This window comes from Echinops telfairi, unplaced genomic scaffold, assembly GCF_000313985.2.
Source record: "Echinops telfairi isolate 266 unplaced genomic scaffold, ASM31398v2 ScPeMD7_7407;HRSCAF=8445, whole genome shotgun sequence".
Taxonomy (NCBI): domain Eukaryota; kingdom Metazoa; phylum Chordata; class Mammalia; order Afrosoricida; family Tenrecidae; genus Echinops; species Echinops telfairi.
In genome coordinates, this window is record NW_022111307.1 from 1,471,362 (window position 1) to 1,477,119 (window position 5,758).

General features: G+C 43.5%; 1 protein-coding gene across 1 annotated transcript in view; it reads left to right on the top strand.

The window, feature by feature from the left end:
• Nucleotides 1–103: 103 nt before the first annotated feature.
• P3H2 (prolyl 3-hydroxylase 2) overlaps nucleotides 104–5,758 on the top strand; it is a 212,082-nt gene continuing 206,427 nt past the window's right edge. Inside the window, exon 1 of the mRNA XM_004713460.2 lies at nucleotides 104–176. The gene's annotated coding sequence lies outside the window, so the exon portion shown is untranslated. The remainder of the gene's footprint in view (nucleotides 177–5,758) is intronic.

Consider the following 5,758-nt stretch of genomic DNA (forward strand, 5'->3'; position numbering starts at 1 on the left):
GCCCCGCGGCCGAGCTGCCCTTCTTCCGCGCCCTGCTGGAGCGGGCGCGCTGCTGCCGCCGCTGCGAGAGCCAGCGCCTCGGGGGACCCGCGTCCCGCCACCGCGTGAGCGAGGACGTGCGCAGCGACTTCCAGCGCCGAGTGCCTTACAATTACCTGCAGCGGGCCTACGTGAAGGTACCCCGAAGCGAGTTGCTTTCCCACACCCGGCGCCCCCCGCCGTTCTGGAGCCTTCCCCTCCGCCTGGCTCCTTGCCCTTGTCTTTCTGATGGGATCTCCTTCAACATTTCTGTCTTGAGATTGTGGATCCAGTTATCTGGTGGGATAAACCCTGCAGTCAACACGGGATGGACGTGGCCAAGTAATGACCCCTGAATCAGCCTCAGCTTCTCTCTGTCAAACAGAAGGCTGTACCAGTAAGCTGATGCTTAAAAGTACTCATTCCGCACAAAACTTGTGTGACTTCTTGGCAGGACTAGGCATAGCACAGGGTCTCTTCTCTCTGTCCATGCCTGGGCTTATCTCCACTCGGAGACTGAGACTAAGGTGCTGGCGTTTTCTAGACTGGTATTTTGTTGAAGCTCCCTCATCCCATCCACACCCTAAAGTCTACACTGTTGCTCTGAAGTTTTAGTTTTAAAAGACAGCCTCCTCAAAGCAGCAGTTAAAAGTAAAGAAAGGATCAGAGGTGAAAGAGAAGGTATACTGGAAGAAGATGAATCTGTGTAAGGCCCTCTTAGTCTTGTCAAAAGTATTTCCCCAATTGTTCCTTTTCCTTCTTTTGTGTGACTTCCCATTTTAGGAAGTAAACCTAGGACCGAGTGACTCTGTATCACACAGCCAGTACTTTCTTGGCTTTCTGTTGTGTACATCGACTTGCTGATACTGGCATATTTCCCCACATCCACATTTTGGAAGATCGATCAGAGATATTTTAGCCAAATTTTCTTGACGCCTCCATGTTGTTCACAATAGAAATGACAGGCTTTGCAGTTATCCCGGTGCCCCCCACCCCCCACCCCTCCCATTGTGGTGGTCTGTGTCAGCATATGGCTCTTTCCTCTGTCCCTGCTGTTGTAGAAGTGGCTGCTCTGGTCCTTGGTTGATCAGTTGTGCTTTCAGTGAACCAGGCCGTGCTTCTCAAGCAGGGCACAAAGATACCAGGGGCAGCTCTCCAGCCACTCATTCCACAAACTCTGCCCTCAAGTGATGAGCCTCTCTTGAATTGTGCAACTGTCCATGGGAGTCAGAGAGTCACAAATGAGACTGACCTTTTTTTTTTTTTTTTTAAGTATAAGGGAAGAAACTTATTGGCATCCATATAGGAAACCCTAGAGGGGCCCAGCATACCCTACTATGTAGACATGCCCAGCAAAGGGTCACACCATTCACTGTCCACCCATATCCCAGAGGGACTCCCCTTGAGCAGAGCCCCAAAAGCCCCAGGACTAGCTGGGGGGTAGGGATGGTGACTAAATTTTAACACCTAGTGCTGAGACTAAGGTGCTGGCGTTTTCTAGACTGGTATTTTGGGCAGGAAATGAGGCTGAAAGCCCAAGGTCCTTCAAGAACTTTTCGTACACTGCCTGTGTCTCCTGATGGATCTGCCAAGGCAGGTCTTAAGCATTAATCTGGAATCTTTAAAATGTTTTGTACAGCTTTTTAGTTGTGTTGCAGAAATCAATGGGTAGTAGGCAGAGAGGAGACATTTAGGCCCCGACAGCCGAACATAGTATGTGGACTTCTCAGAGCAGAACGTGGGTGGTAGAGTTTGATCCCTGTAGCATGGACCTCACAACAAACAGCCTCACTTGTGAGCTTTGCAGTCCTACTGATAAGGCATGCTACACCGATGTATATTTTTCCTTTTGTAGTTCTGGAATATGAGTATGTATATTCAAGTCCAGTTCTATAAAAATAACCATGAGATGCTCTCAAAAGTTGGGTTCCTTTGTATATGAACTAGCTTCACTGTTAACTGTAATACCTATCAGTCATCTCCCAGCTTAAGTCTTCTGGTTGGACGTTAGAGGAAATGAAGCCTTGAATTTATAGGTTTAACATGCCTTACGTTCTTGCAGTGAGTTAATAATAGAAACAAGGCATGGGCATCTTCATGTCACCTTATGGTAAACCGGGGATGCTTAAGAAGTTTTAAAAAAGTGTGTAACTACATGTCCTGATTTCTCTTCTCACAGCAATATGTCAGAGGAAAAAAAAAAGTCTTGAATAGTCCTCCCAAATTCACCTCCACTTCCACAGGCAAAGTTTCTTTGATCTGGTCATTGACATCCCTTACACAGGAAACTTTCCTGCCTTTTTAGAAAGTCCTTTCTGATGGTCGCCCTGGTGTCTCTGATGCAGCAGCATGCCCTCTGAGTCCCTCCTGACTTACTCAAGAGGAACTCCGAAAGAAACTCTTAAAGGAAAAAGGTTTAGCATATGCTTAGCTTCTTGGAAGACACAGACACACACAGACACACACACACACACACACACACACTTTTGAGACCAAAACCAAACTCTTAAATGATAAAGAGTTTGGGCCGTTCTGACCGGTGCTCATTCCTAATGACAGTGTTTGTGTTTTTGCCCATTCCTGGATGAGTACTTGAATTGTGTACCTGGATTTGCACTTGAAAAGGAAAATGCTGAGTCAGGTTGAATTCAATGAGCACTTGGGGGCTAGGTTTTGAGATTTGTGAATTAGAATATATGGTCAGTCTGGAAGACTTCACAGAGATAATGAAATGGGTGACTTTCATCTGTGGAGTTTATACCCTTGAGAAGCGCTCAGAAAGGTTGTCACTCCTCAATTCTCAGTGCCTCTACTGATAGAAGCAGATCCCATCTGGGAAGAATGGAAGGAGGATTGAGATTTATGAACTGTGAGCCCTATTGAGTTAAATTCGCCATTTCAAAGATGAGGGAAAGGAGTCACAGAGAGGGGAAGAGGTCACCCAGTGTAATGTATTTGGCAACAGAGCTAACATGATATTGTGGAATAATTCCAATCTGGCAATCAGGAATCTGAGCTCTGCCATGACTGAGACCCGTGCTTCTGTTCTGCCTAATGCCCAATGGGTGGCTTCAGGTCTCAAAGAAGGCTGTAGTCTCCATAGTCATTTTATGCCCAGATTTGGACAGCTCCAGGGATCAGTAGGCCCTTGTTCTAGGGCTAACAGACACGGATTTATCCTAAGGGCTGCTCAAAAGAGCACTCCTCAATTCCTGACGTATTAGAAGTTGGTACTTAATTCAACCTTTCTCACTTGATGTTTTAAAGTCCCAACAAGAGTCTTTAAATGTTTTATTTGTATCATTTAAATGGTAAGATACAACTCCTGATTCATGGCTATATAAATGGGAGATCACTTTCTTTTTTCTTTGTGTTTCCTTTTTTAAAGTATAAATCATTGTACTGGGGGCTCTTACAGCTTTCATAACAATCCATACCTCAATGGTTCACCAGCACATTTTTTACTGATGTTGCCATCATCATTTTCAAAACATTTTCTACTCCCCTTTATAAAACCAGCTACTCTTGATGATAATCCACCTTGTGGGGCTTCACGGGGATTGATTTAATTTGTATTTCTAGAAGAGATAAAATTAATAAATCCAAGGAATTTCCTCATTCTTATTCTGGTTTTCCTGCTTGTTTTCTATTTCTATAATGAATGCCTAAGAGAAGAAATTTAAAACCAAGGCTAAAACTACAGTATATTTAGCTTGTTAGTTCAGAATACAAGCCTTTTCTTATACTCCATATTTAAATTTCTTTTATCTATATTTCAAATCTGTATATTTTGTCCACACATGATTTAAAGAATGGGGTAGATTGTATATTTACTTGAAATAGCTGTTAGGAAATTCTTTCAATATTCATTTCTCAAAGAATAAGGCTCTTGCCCCCTCTCCTCACAATGTAGCCTTTTTGCGTGTGTGTTCTAACCTAAATCACATCCATTGCCATCGAGTTGGTTCCACCTCTAGCAATGCTAAAGGACAGAAGAGAACTGCCCCTCAGGGTTTCCAGGCCTGTGGGCTTGGACAGTGTTTCGTTCTTTTGTATGTATGGGCACCTGATAATATCTTTCTCCTGAGGAGAGAGATTGGCAGGTTAGAATCACCGGCCTCTTGAACAGCTGAGCACTTAACCACTATGCCACCCGGGCGCCACCAGGCCACCACATTTATGTTTAGGAAGGAAACCTGGGAAATACTTTATCTAGTTAATTCTAAGGACCTGTATGCTAAGGCAATAAAATCTCAATTGTTTTCTTGTAGGAAGTTGTCCATTTGAAGGCCCAGTCAGAATGTTAGCATTCGTTTATGACTCTAATGTATAGTAAGTGGCATGGAGTCCTAAAACTGAAAGGAGAATAGCTGGCGCTTCCATGTTTTTTCTCATCTCAGTCAAGTGAATCATAGGCTCTTTTATAGACTTAAGAAAGAAAAGTCAGAAACTGCTTGTCTCTTTTTGCAGTCCCATCTCTGATCATTGAATGGATTCTGTCTCTAATATCCTCTGTTCGCTGAGATATGTGATCCGGTGGAATGCTTCGCAAATGTTAGCTGAGATGTCATCTTGCGTCTTAGGTGGGACTTGATCGACTCTGAAATGTGGTCGAATCACCTAAGAGGAAAACTCATCAGATTTGGCGTAATATTGGTCCTTTTTTAAAATTGTAAGGATCTGAGTACACTGGCGTTTTCAGGATCATAGATCTTAGAGCATGAAAGCATCTTGTTAACTCTCTTCCTTTAAGGAAAATAATGGCTTTGGCTGGTACTGTAAGGGTGACAGAGAGAGGGATGATTATTTGACTCAAGATCTAGAAATGTGATCAAGGCAGGGAGAGGCGGCATACTTACTGAAACTATAAATGTGCTATAGGTTGAAGGGCCCTCGGGCCACATGGATTCTCTTCCTTGTCACTTAGTGATTGATGACACTAGCCCCAGTGGTTCTATGACTTCTTAAAAGATCAGCGAGTTGAGCTTTGTGAAAAATGTTGGTATTCTAATTTAGAATCCAGAGCTTGTTCCATATTCTCATATGAAGGAAGCCCTGGGTGGGGCAAATGGTGAAGTGCTCTGACAGGTCTAACAGTTTGGCAGTTCAAATTCACCTATTAGCACCACAGAGGAAAGACCTGGGAATCTATTTCTTATAGGCCACAGTCCTTGGAAACTATATGGAGCACAGCTACACTCTTAAACATGTGGTTTCACTATGAGTTAGAATCCACTCATGAATGTGTGTGTGTGTGTGTGTGTGTGTATAGATATGTAATATATATTAGTGGGCTAGCTCACTCCAGGAGGAAGTCTGGTGACTCCTTGGTGCATGTGAGCCCTACAGTGGACCTACTGTTCTCAGAGACAAAGCAGACACAAAACAGAGCTTCCGGGACTGCCTCCCCCACACTGCATGTTCATTCCCATGATATATAAAGACTTTCAGCCAAGAGTCACAGTTGTCTGGTGGAAAATTTTGCATTTCCCATTAGGAAAATTAATTTCTCCTGTCTTTTTTTTTTTTTCCTATTCAGCTTTTCTTTTATAATTCTTTTTCTGTGCTTTTATGCATCCCTCCATTCTTGCTGTCTGGCTTTCTAGTTATGTGATTCCACCGGATTTAGTCCTTATTTGTCAAGTGTCCAAAACACATATTATCCACACAAAAAAAAGTTACCAGTCAGACTTCTGAGTGGTGTCCCTAGTGTGTGTGCATGAGTTTCTGTTTTCAGTAC